The sequence below is a fragment of the Engystomops pustulosus genome, chromosome 2 (assembly GCF_040894005.1).
Source record: "Engystomops pustulosus chromosome 2, aEngPut4.maternal, whole genome shotgun sequence".
Taxonomy (NCBI): Eukaryota; Metazoa; Chordata; class Amphibia; order Anura; family Leptodactylidae; genus Engystomops; species Engystomops pustulosus.
In genome coordinates this window covers 100823712-100836637 of record NC_092412.1, presented here as the reverse complement: position 1 = coordinate 100836637, position 12926 = coordinate 100823712, and the positions used below count along the sequence as shown (strand labels likewise).

Genomic DNA, 12926 nt, shown 5'->3' with positions numbered 1-12926 from the left:
TATTAAACCAGGTAATATAGCAATGTTTCAGCCTACTTATTTTCCTTTTTGTCACTTAATTTAAAGGGGTTGTCATTTTATCTCTATGGAAGTGGGAAAGTTGCTCAATCAGCTATCTTTGTCAGTGCCATAGATATGAAAAAAGCAGTGGGCACATGTGTGACCAGCTCCTCTATTAAAATGGGGGAGCAACATTATGCTCCCATTGCTAGGACCCCACAATCCGCTATGTTGTGGAGAGATGATAACTTGATGTAACTGGAATACCTCTTTATTCCATGGTAGAAATTAAATGCTGGAAGGCACAAATAGGGGCACATTTACTAAGAAAGTCAGAAACTTCACTAAAAGTGCTCTGCTTGTGTTTAACGCTGGATGGGACAGATTCATTAAGAACGTTCACCAGAAATTATGAACCTGCCAGTTCCATGTACTGGCCCAACAGAGTTCGTCAACTTTTTTGTGGTACACCTTTAACATTTTGACCCATTAATAAACAATAATATATACTACCATATAATTTCCCCCTCATTAATCTGGTAGCCCCAACACACTTCCCCAGTATATAGGTAGCCTGTGCCGTATATAGCCATCCTGTCCTTTGTAGTTTATAGCTAGCCCCATATAGTATATTGCCATCCTGCCCCCTGTAGTATATAGCCAGCCTGCCCCCCTTTAGTATATAGCTAGCCTGCCCCTGTAGTATATAGCCAGCCAGCCCCCTGTAGTATATACTCAGCCGCGTATAGTATATAGCCAGTCTCATGTAGTATATAGCCAGCGCCATGTAGTATATAGCCAGCCCTATGTAGTATATAACCATCCTGCCCCCATATAGTATATAGCCACCCTGCCCCTATCCAAAAAAATGCAATGAGGCAGCACTCCAGTAAGTATAAAGGTAATGGCAAAATAAGGTGCAACGTTTCAGCTCATCCATAGAGCCATTATCAAGCCATCCTACCCCTTGTAGTATATAGCCAGCCTCATGTAGTATATAGCCATCCTGCCTCCTGTAGCATATAGCCACCTCCATGTAGTATATAGCCATCCTGCCCCACTGTAGTATAAAGCCATGCCCCAAAAAATAATAAAATAATACTCATCTACCTGTGCTCCTTGGAACCACATGGTCTCCGCCGTCCTCTCACTCTATGACCTAGGTGGTGGCGCCTGAGCAATGATGTCTACAGCCGCGTGTCTGGGTCCTAGAGGGCGCACACAAAACCAGCATTATGTATATCTTAAAGATACACATATCGCTGGTCTCTGCGGGGGCCAGGACGACGCCCCAGGATGGGAGGCGAGGGTAGCACCCTAGGCGATCGCCTACCCCTTCTCCCGGTACTGGTACTAACAACCACACCACAGGAATAAAGTGCAACATGATATTAGAGTTCTCTGGGTTCAAAAGATATATCTAAATTGTGCAAAAGGCTGGGGGACAATCTACCATCATGGGTGATGGTTAGGAAAGGAATGGAGTTATAAAGGGGCCCAGGTCATTTGTCATGTAAATAATAAAATAAAACCTTAAAAAAAAAAAACAGACACTACAAAGTTTCCCCTATGGACGGAATGGGGGATAAGAGTCAGAGCAATGAAAGAGGGGCAACCACTGAGACGTCCAGTAATTGAAAGAACCAGGATGGTTCCCTGAATGCTTCCTAATTAAAATGCCATATAAATACCATGTATGCTTCATTTCCACACAGCATGCTGTGTTTGTTTTTTTTCCCATTTCCTCATCAGAGTGTTTTTGGAGCCCCAGTGATTTGACTCTTAAGCGTATCCCCAGGATAGGGCATCATTTGTGAGACAACCCCTCTTAAAATGATCTTGATTAGAAACAAAACATGGCACATTAAATTTAACACATACATACTGTATATGCAGTAATGACTTAAAGTTTGGACACACCTTCTTATTGAAAGAGTTTCTGTATTTTCATGACTATAAAAATTGTAGATTCACACTGAAGGCATCAAAACTATGAATCAACATATGTGGGATTATATACTTAACAAAATAGTGCGAAACAACTGAAAATATGTCATATAGTCTAGGTTCTTCAAAGTAGCCACATTTTGCTTTAATTACTGCTTTGCATAGCCTTGGCATTCTCTTGATGAGCTTCAAGACGTAGTCGCCATAAAAGGTTTTCACATCACAGGTGTGCCCTCTCCGGTTTAATAAGAGGGATTTCTTGCCTTATAAATGGGGTAGGGACCATCAGTTGTGTTGTGCAGAAGGCAAGTGGATTTGTATTATGGCTAGAAAAAAAGCAGCTAAGAAAAACGAGTGGCAATCATTACTTTAAGAAATGAAGGTCAGTCAGACCATCAAGCCCTACAAAGAAACTGGCTTACATGAGGACTGCTCCAGAAAGGAAGACCAAAAGCCACCTCTGCTGCTGTAGAGGATAAGTTCATCCGAGTCACCAGCCTGAGAAATCGCAGGTTAATAGCAGCTCAGATTAGAGACCAGGTCACTGCCGCACAGAATTCTAGCACAGACACATCTCTACAAGAACAACTGTTAAGAGGAGACAGTGTGCAGCAGCCTTCATAGTAAAATAGCTGCTAGGAAACCACTGCTAAGGACAGGCAACAAGCAGAAGAGACTTGTTTGGGCTAAAGAACTCTAGGAATGGACATTAGACCAGTGGAAACCTGTGTTTGGTCTGATGAGTCCAAATTTGAGATCTTTGGTTCCAACCACTGTGTCATTGTGCGACGCAGAAAAGGTGAACGAATAGGCCCTACATGCCTGGTCCCTACCGTGAAGCATGGACAAGGAGGTGTGCTGGTGTGGGGGTGCTTTACTGGTGACATTGTTGAGGACTTATTCAAAATTGAAGGTATATTGAACCAGCATGGTTACCACAGCATCTTGCAGCGGCATACTATCCCATCCGGTTTTCGTTTAGTTGGACCATTATTCATTTATTTTTTAACAGGACAATAATCCCAAACACTGTGTTAGGGCTATTTGATCAAGAAGATAAGTGATGTGGTGCTAGGCCAGATGACCTAGCATCCAGTCACCAGAACTGAGCCCAATGGAGATGGTTTGGGGTGAGATAGAGTGAAGGGAAAAAGGGCCAACAAGTGCTAAACATCTCTGGGAACTCCTTCAAGACTGCTGGAAGATCATTTCAGGTGACTACCTCTTGAAGCTCATCAAAAGAATTCTAGGAGTGTGCAAAGCAGTAATCAAAGCAAAGGGTGGCTACTTTGAAGAACCTAGAATATAAGACATATTTTCTGTTCTTTCACACTTTTTTGTTTCACACGTGTTAGTTCACAGTTTTGATGCCATCAGTGTGAATCTACAATTTTTATAGTCATGAAAATACAGAAAACAATTTGAATGTGTAGGTGTGTCCAAACTTTTAGTCTGTACTGTATATATATATATACAGTAATACACGTAAACCGCAGTATTTGTATAACTTCCTATTTGCTAAACTAGGGAAAAGCAAACAGGAAAAGGAATTATGCAATCTGGCTACATATGAGCTAAACTCTGACTAGACTACAGGTGAACAAATAAATTCCAATCTAGTACAAATCACTTTACTTCATGCAGATTTTCAGAATCCTTTGTATATATAGATACAAAGTATATAGATTTAACAAGCTCTCCAATTACCTGTATTTTACGCACTATAAGGCGCACCGGGTTATAAGGCGCACCATCAATAAATGCCTGCTAAAACGTCTAGGTTCATATATAAGGCACACCGGATCATAAGGCGCACCTGATTATAAGGATGAATGACCAGCAGGTGGCAGACCTGTGCACAGTTAGAGGCAGCTGTTGTCTGTAAGAACGGTTCATATATAAGGCGCACTGGACTATAAGGCGCACCTTTGGTTTCTGAGAAAATTATAGGATTTTTTGTGTGCCTTATAGTTTGAAAAATACGATAATTCTTATATATTATAGATGCTTTGGGTCCAGAATTTGAAGAATATGCTCCAGCGCTCACAAGACACCATAAAAAACAGCCTTTATTAAAAAATGGCAGATATGTTCCTGACCTTTTTCCTCTACTTTTGCTTCTTATCTAAAGGGGTTGTCCACTTTAAGCACATTACAGCAAATAATTTATGTTGTTTGTATAATGAACATTTCTTCAATTTTCCAATATATACTCACAGGCCACTTTATTAGGTACACCAAGCTAGTAACGGGTTGGACCCCCTTTTGCCTTCAGAACTGCCTCAATTCTTCGTGGCATAGATTCAACAAGGTGCTGGAAGCATTCCTTAGATATTTTAGTCCATATTGACATGATGGCATCACACAGTTGCCGCAGATTTGTCGGCTGCACATCCTTGATGCGAATCTCCCGTTCCACCACATCCCAAAGATGCTCTATTGGATTGAGATCTGGTGACTGTGGTGGCCATTTGAGTACAGTGAACTCATTGTCATGTTCAAGAAACCAGTCTGAGATGATTCCAGCTTCCTGACATGGCGCATTATCCTGCTGAAAGTAGCCATCAGATGTTGGGTACATTGTGGTCATAAAGGGATGGACATGGTCAGCAACAATACTCAGGTAGGCTGTGGCGTTGCAACGATGCTCAATTGGTACCAAGGGGCCCAAAGAGTGCCATGAAAATATTCCCCACACCATGACACCACCACCACCAGCCTGAACCGTTGATACAAGGCAGGATGGATCCATGCTTTCATGTTGTTGACCGCAAATTCTGACCCTACCATCCGAATGACGCAGCAGAAATCGAGACTCATCAGACCAGGCAACTTTTTTCCAATCTTCTACTGTCCAATTTCGATGAGCTTGTGCAAATTGTAGCCTAAGTTTCCTGTTCTTAGCTGAAAGGAGTGGCACCCGGTGTGGTCTTCTGCTGCTGTAGCCCATCTGCCTCAAAGTTCGACGTACTGTGCATTCAGAGATGCTCTTCTGCCTACCTTGGTTGTAACGGGTGGCGATTTGAGTCACTGTTGCCTTTCTATCAGCTCGAACCAGTCTGCCCATTCTACTTTGACCTCTGGCATCAACAAGGCATTTCCGCCCACAGAACTGCCGCTCACTGGATGTTTTTTCTTTTTCGGACCATTCTCTGTAAACCCCTGAGATGGTTGTGCGTGAAAATCCCAGTAGATCAGCAGTTTCTGAAATACTCAGACCAGCCCTTCTTGCACCAACAACCATGCCACGTTCAAAGGCACTCAAATCACCTTTCTTCCCCATACTGATGCTCGGTTTGAACTGCAGGTGATTGTCTTGACCATGTCTACATGCCTAAATGCACTGAGTTGCCGCCATGTGATTGGCTGATTAGAAATTAAGTGTTAACAAGCAGTTGGACAGGTGTACCTACAAAAGTGGCCGGTGAGTGTACTTTCTCTGCTTGTTGTCATTCTATAGGAAGCTTCATTGTTTACTTCCTGTAGATAATCTCTGCTCCATGGTCATGACATGTCACTGCTCGTTAGTATTAAAATATAAGCAAATATGATCGGACCCATGCTTCGGCATTAAAGGGAACCTGTCACAAACGCACTTTTACACTAACGACATGTGCCAAAAGCTCATAATATGACAAATGCATATGTGCTTTTGTCATGTTTGTGGCATGTGTACATCAGCCAATATCGTTATTATAGCAACGTACCTGGCTTCCTGCCAAGATCCCCCTGAAGTTCCAGAGGCATCCTTTAGCGGTGCCCACACACTGAAACCCCCCCTCCATGTGACGTCATAGGCGGGCGACCACTGGGAACCACTGGAGGGACACCTCATTCCTGGCTGCAACCCCTCTGTGCCGTCAGCTTACCACTTCATGCATTGCCGCAACTTTTGGGGAGAGCTGTATCTCTCTGACATAAGTAGTGAGAGCCGGAAAGATACAACTCACTGCGCAAGCGCCAGCAATGCTTGCAGCGGTGAGCTGTCGTCACAGGGGGGAGGCAGCTAAGAATCAGGCGTCCCTCCCATGATTCCTAGTGGCCACCCATCCGTGATGTCACATGATGAAGGGTTTCAGTGTAAGGGCACCGCTAAAGGATGCCCCCGGGACTTCAGTCGGACCTTGGCAGGGAGCCCAGTATGCTGGTATAATGACGATATTAGCCGCAAACATATGCATTTGTTATGTTGTGGGCTTTGGGCACATGTTATTAGTGTAAAATAGTGCGTTGTTCTCTTTAAATCATTATACTCAAAACTGCCATAGGCCAAAAAGTCAAACCCATGCCAAGACAGAAATACTCATTAGCATCACAACGCATTGATTACGCTGTATGATATATTGAGCCATGCACCTGTGTGACATCACATGAACATAGACTGGTGTTTAGTTACAGGAATTAAACAATTAATCCCTTCCTGCACACTGACGTAATTCTACTTCATAGGATGCGGGAAGTTCCCGCACCTTGATGTAGAATTACATCATGGTGAATACCCCGGGCTGAGTCTGGGCGATCACCACGAGATCCAGGCAGTGCGAGATAGCCGGGATCCTGTCTGTTGCCGCAACAATCGGCATCCTCCGTACCAATAGTTGCCACGGCAACCCTGAGGTCCAATAAGGACCCCAGGGCTGCCTAGAGTAGCAGCCTGTTAGGATCGTGCTTACAGTGCAGCTGTCAGCCTAATACATGAGTATTACAGCATATAACGATGAACAAGTGATCAAATGATCACCCTGGCACAAAATAAAACAGTAAAAAAAAAGTTTAAAAAAGTGCAATAAAAAAATTATTAAAAAACAAGTGAAGTCACATCCCCTGCAAAAATCAAATAAAACATTAAAAAGTGAAAATCACCCCAAAAAAACACAACATATTGGGTATCACAACATCAGTGAAAATTGTCAATGAACCCGTACGGGGGACGCCAAAAAACTTCACATAAAATTTTCACATCTGGCCTCATAAAAAGTGCATAAAAAGTGATCAAAAACTAACATTTACCCTGACATGATACCAAGATAAAGTACAGCTTGTCCTGCAAAAAAATAAGCTCTAAAAGAGCTCTGTAAACAAAAAAAATATAAATGTTATTCCCATTGTTACATAGTTATGCAAAAACAAGCAAATTTCTCATAAAATATGTTCTGCAAAAAAAAGTTAACCATAAAAAAGCTATACAAATGGAGTATTGCCGTAATCGTGATGACCCATAGAGTAAAGAGAAGACATTATTTTTATGGTACAGTGAATGTCCGGGAAAAAAAAGGTTAAAAATAAGAATAAATGATTTTTTAAACACCACCAAGAAAGAGTTAATAAAATCTGATCATTAGCTACTGAACCCCCTTAAATGATGTACCTGAAAAGTGGATTTCATCCACAAAAAAATAATCCCCCATAAGTCCAAATTACAAAAAAATAAACATTTTATAGCTTGTAAAATGTGACAACGCAGATCTGCTCTGAATGGCGCTCTTTCCGTTCTATGCCCGGCCGTGTGCCCATACAGCAGTTTACCAACACATATGGGGCATCCTCATACAAGGGAGATATTGGGTATCAAACTTTGTGGAGTTTTTTGTAATTTAATAATAAAAATGAGAAATATTGCACCCACAATTCTGAACCTCCTAACAACCTAGGAAAGAGAGAGGAGGCATAAAACCCTATGCCGATATAAAGCAGACATTTGGAAAATGTTAGTTAAGATAAGATAAGATAATCCTTTATTAGTCCCACATTGGGGAAATTCACAGCGTTACAGCAGCAGAGAGGGTACAGAGAGTGAAGTACAAACTATGACAACAATAATATTAGGGATAAATGAACAAAAAGAAAAGGGGGATAAAAAGACAAAAAAGAGACAAGCAATGATCGGCAGTTTGATGTTCAGTCTGTGGATGGGACCTGCAGGGACTAGTTAGGTGGGGGGCGCAGGTTACTTCTGTTTGGGCCTTGTTTGTTGAACAGCCTGATGGCAGCGGGGAGGAATGACTTACGATAACGCTCCCTTTCACATTTGGGGCGAAGCAGTTGGTCACTGAATGTGCTCCCCAATGCCACCACAGTCTCATGCAAGGGATGGGAGCTATTCTCCAGAATAGACTTCAACTTACACAGTGTCCTCCTCTCAGCTACCACCTGCACTGTGTCAAGAGGACCCCCCAGGACAGAACTGGCTTTCCTAAAGTTACTTGGGTTCTACAGCTATTTGCCTAATTTTGCAAAATTTCAATTTTTTTCATAACTAAACAGAAAAGATATCATCAAAATCTTTTCAAAATCCCTGAATATCTTAAAGCGTTACAAAGTTATAATCTCCTATAATGACACAGGGCAAATTTTAAAAATAAGGCCCTAAAATGGCTTAGAAACAAAGGGGTTAAACTTCCTATAGATAGACAGCAAGCAGACAACATGCAGAGATCTAGAAAACAGTGAGGAACACTCAGAAAACACATCCTAGAGCTGAATGAATGAAATATTCTCAATGAATAGTTTGTATTGTACAAAGTTGAATGTGCTGACAACAAAATCACTAAACAATCATCAATGGAAATCAAATTTATTAACCAATGGAGGCCTGGATTTATGACACCAACAAAATTACATTGGAAAAACACACTACAGGCTATTCCAATGTTGATGTAATGTCCTTGAAACAAGTGAAAATGAGGCTCAGTATTGTGTGTGGCCTCCATGGCCTGTATGATCTATCTACAACACCTTGGCATGCTCCTGAGGAGGATGCGGATGGTCTCCTGAGGGATCTCCTCCCAGACCTGGACTAAAGCATCCACCAACTGGTGGATGGAGCGAGACATCAGATTGAGGTCTGGGGAACAAGCAGGCCAGTCCATAGCTTCAATGCCTTCATCTTGCAGGAACTGCTGACACACTCCAGTCACATGAGGTCTAGCATTGTCCTGGATTAGGAGGAACCCAGGTCCAACCACACACGCATATGGTCTTCCAAGAGGTCAGAGGATCTCATCTCAGTTCATAATGGCAGTCAGACTACTTCTGGCGAGCACATGAAGGGCTTTGCAGTGCTCCAAAGAAATGCCACCACACACTATAATAATAATTCCTTTATTTATATAGCGCACACAGATTACGCAGTGCTGCACAGAGCTTGCCAAATCGGTCCCTGTCCCCAATGGGGCTCACAGTCTAATCAACCTACCAGTATGTTTCCGTGTGTAGGAGCAAACCGGAGGACCTGTAGGAAACCCACACAAACACTAATACTGACCACTGCCAAACCGGTTATGCTGAAGGATGTTGTAGGCCCTCCTACGACCCCCTCAACGTCTCCAGGGACATATTTATGCCTAGGAATCAGGGACACATTGGGGGTGCAGAGGGGAGAATGTGGGGTGCAGTGTGACTTGATATAATGTGAGAGTGCAGGGGGGAGAACTTGGGGTGCAAGGTGACATGGATGCAATGTGTTGTACAGCATGACATGGATGTAATGTGGAGAGAATTGGGGGATAATGTGGGGTGCAGTGTAACTTGGATATAATGTAGGAGTGCAGCGGGGAGAATTTGGGGTGCAGCGTGACATGGAGGTAATGTGGGGGTGCAGCTTGAAATGGATGTTATGTGGGGAGGCAGTTTGACATGTAGGGAATTTGAGGATGCAATATGACATGGATGTTGTATGGGGTGCAGCGTGACATGGATGTAATAAGGGATGTAGTGTGACATGGATGTTATGTGGGGGTGCAGTATAACATGGATGTAATGTGGAGGTGCAGCGTAACATGGAGGGAATTTGGGGGTGCAGTATGACATGGGTGTTATATAGGGTGTAGGGTGACATGGATGTAATGTGGGTCACAAGGTGACATAGACCTTTCTACAAGTAAAAAGGGTTCTTTACAGTTACAGTAGATAAACTAGGGAAAACTGACCCTTTAAGGTTGTTTTAAAGAAGCTTGATTCTTGGCAAATGTCATCAAGGGGCCAAAGTTAATAGATTTGTTAGGATACTTTTTACACAAGTTAGGCTACATTGAAGGGTTATTTCCACAAAGATAACTTTCTTAAATAATCAGGAAGGCAAAATAACATTCTCTAATTCGATGTTTTTAACAAAAATACGGTGGTTCACAGATATAATACTAACCTGTCTTCTGTATCATTCTGTGTTCTGGTTTGTATTGCATAACCACAAACTCAGTCCTGACTATGGTTGGGCAGCTTTTCCTGTCTGGTCAGATTTCTCTTGAATGAAGATGCATCTCCTGTACTGCAGGAGCAAGGGGGGGGGGGGCAGGGGGCATAGAGCAGCAGAGCTAGAAGAATGTTCAGAAGCAAAATGAAAGTGTAGCTAAACCCTGTACCTTGATCATCTAAGCACACTGTTAGCACACAGCAACAGGTGGATAGGAGGATGTGGAGGAGCATAGCACAAATGAATCAGGAAGTGACTGCTCAGCTAGTGCCCACCCACAGAGCTGAATTTTACCTTCAGGACCTAATGCAGTGAGGAGCAAAAGCAGCAATGTAAAGTGAGTGGTCTACGCTATGGCCTCTTTTGAAGATGAAGAATGAAAAAACACTAGATGTTTTAAGGACATCTACCACCAAGTTACTGCGTTTTTCCCATGTTCAGCAAGCACTGTAACTCCGAATCAGCCAGAGGCACTGAGGCTTTTGCTAGCCGAGCACCTCCTGGCTCCGTCCAATAATAAAATTTGTACGCCACCTTCATCAAAATAAATTTTTCTGGGCGGCCACAAACCCTGCAGACAGCCGGTGACGTCATCCGGCTGTCTACAAATCTCACTCATGCGAGAGCCAGGGACGGCTCCAGGTTTCAGTAGGCCCCTGGGCGACAGAGCCTCAGTGGGCCCCTTTGCAGTGAACTCACGTGGTTCCAAAATTCAGAAACGAAAACAGTCTCCTGTTCCCTAATATATACCCTATTTTATCATTAGAAACAGCCCTGCTCACCCCAATGGATTCCTTATGTGCAGCCTTATGTGGGCACCCTCAGCAGCCCTGGGCCCAGGTTTGCCCAGTGCTGAGCTTCTACCTTGCACAGCCAAAGCTTTCCAGTGTGGCAGTGCGAGGAATCAAACCACAATGCATTCGCAATATTTGCAAAACAGAAACGCAAAAAGAATAGGTATATTATATACGGTATGTGGGGCTATAGGTGTATAATACACTGTATGCATGTATATAGGTATATAATATACTGTATGTGTGTATAATGTATAATGTGTGTGGGTATAGGTCTTTAATATAGTGTATGCGTGTAAAAGGATCTATAATGTACTGTATGTGTATATATGGCTGTATAATGTACTATATGTCTGTATATAGGTGTATAATATACTGTATGCGTGTATATGGGTGTATAATGTACTCTATAGGGCTCATTTACTAAGGGTCCGCGGTCCGCACTATCATCGGAATACCCGACAATTTCCGATGTGCGCCACATTTAGAAGGGGTTTTTGGCACCTGCGATCAGATTTTGGTGCATCACCCAACACAAATCGGGGGCCGGCCCGTCAGACGATCCGACAGATTCAGACAATGCGCGGGATTTAACATTTAAATTGTGTCGCAATAACAAGCAATTACATGCACCAGGACGAAGAAGGTGAACTCAAGCGGACCTCAGCGGGGAAGTGACAGATGCAGGAAATTGGACACACGAGCTACGTGAAGCGCGCCACAAAGCAGGATGGTCAGACAGTCCAGATCGGGGATAGCACGCAAGACGGGTAAGTAAATGAGCCCCAATGTGTGGCTATAGGTGTAAAATATACTGTATGCGTGTATAATGTGTGGTATGGTTATATGATGTTCTGTATGTGTGGCATGGGTATGTGATGTTCTGTATGTGTGTATAATGTGCTCTATGTGTGGTATGGGTATATGATGTTCTGTATGTGTGGGCATAGGTGTATGAGGTGCTCTATGTGTGGTATGGGTATATGATGTTCTGTATGTGTGGTATGGTATATGATGTTCTGTATGTGTGTTATGGCTATATGCTGTTCTGTATGTGTGGGCAAAGGTGTATGATGTGCTCTATGTGTGGCATGGGTATGTGATGTTCTGTATGTGTGTACAATGTGCTCTATGTGTGGTATGGGTATATGATGTTCTGTATGTGTGATATGGGTATATGATGTTCTGTATGTGTGGCATGGGTATGTGATGTTCTGTATGTGTGTATAATGTGCTCTATGTGTGGTATGGGTATATGATGTTCTGTATGTGTGGGCATAGGTGTATGATGTGCTCTATGTGTGGTATGGGTATATGTCGGCCTTATGTCATCCGTTTTTCTGCATCCACAAATAAATGGCAGGCTGGCAAAATATGTCAGTAGCTTGTCCCAACCCCTTGGAACATCACATGATTGTGTTATTTAGTAGCTGATCCACAAATACGGACCGCACATACGAACTACTTATGAAACCTATTGATGTCCCTTCTAGGAAGCTTAGGAAACTCATTAGTTGTAAAGTCCATTCCTTCTCCACATTGCGTTTAGTATACACAAGAGGATCTAGTTGAGGACTTGGTTGCAGAATTTGATGCATAAAATACGGACCGTGTTCATGGTTGGGAATATAAGTATATACTAGACTAAACACTGGAGGTGAACAAATGTTCAATTAAAATTGATGTCATTTCTTTTCATTCTAATATATAGTTATATGGGGAACCCAGGTCTGCAGGACATGGTGAAATGGCTGTTGTGTAGCCTGCAGGCACAGGGGATGTCCAGCAGCCTCTGCTCCCTGGGCATTCCACCTCCGTGACGTCACCGCGCACTCATGTATTCTTAGAGAAGCTGTCAGGAGAACGGCTTCCTTCCTCATCTGCGCATGCGCCGCCTGCGCCCTGCCCGAACCATAGAGAGAACTGCGTTTCAACTTCCGCCTCCTCTTCTGGACTGTCACCGACATGACTGAAGGTTAGCCGAATGTCTATGG

The 12926-nt window shown here is 43.1% G+C and overlaps 1 protein-coding gene across 1 annotated transcript in view; it reads left to right on the top strand.

Annotated features, from left to right (window-relative positions):
• Positions 1-12807: 12807 nt before the first annotated feature.
• The window catches only part of UBE3A (ubiquitin protein ligase E3A), a 33154-nt gene continuing 33035 nt past the window's right edge, over positions 12808-12926 (top strand). Inside the window, exon 1 of the mRNA XM_072135715.1 lies at positions 12808-12907. The gene's annotated coding sequence lies outside the window, so the exon portion shown is untranslated. The remainder of the gene's footprint in view (positions 12908-12926) is intronic.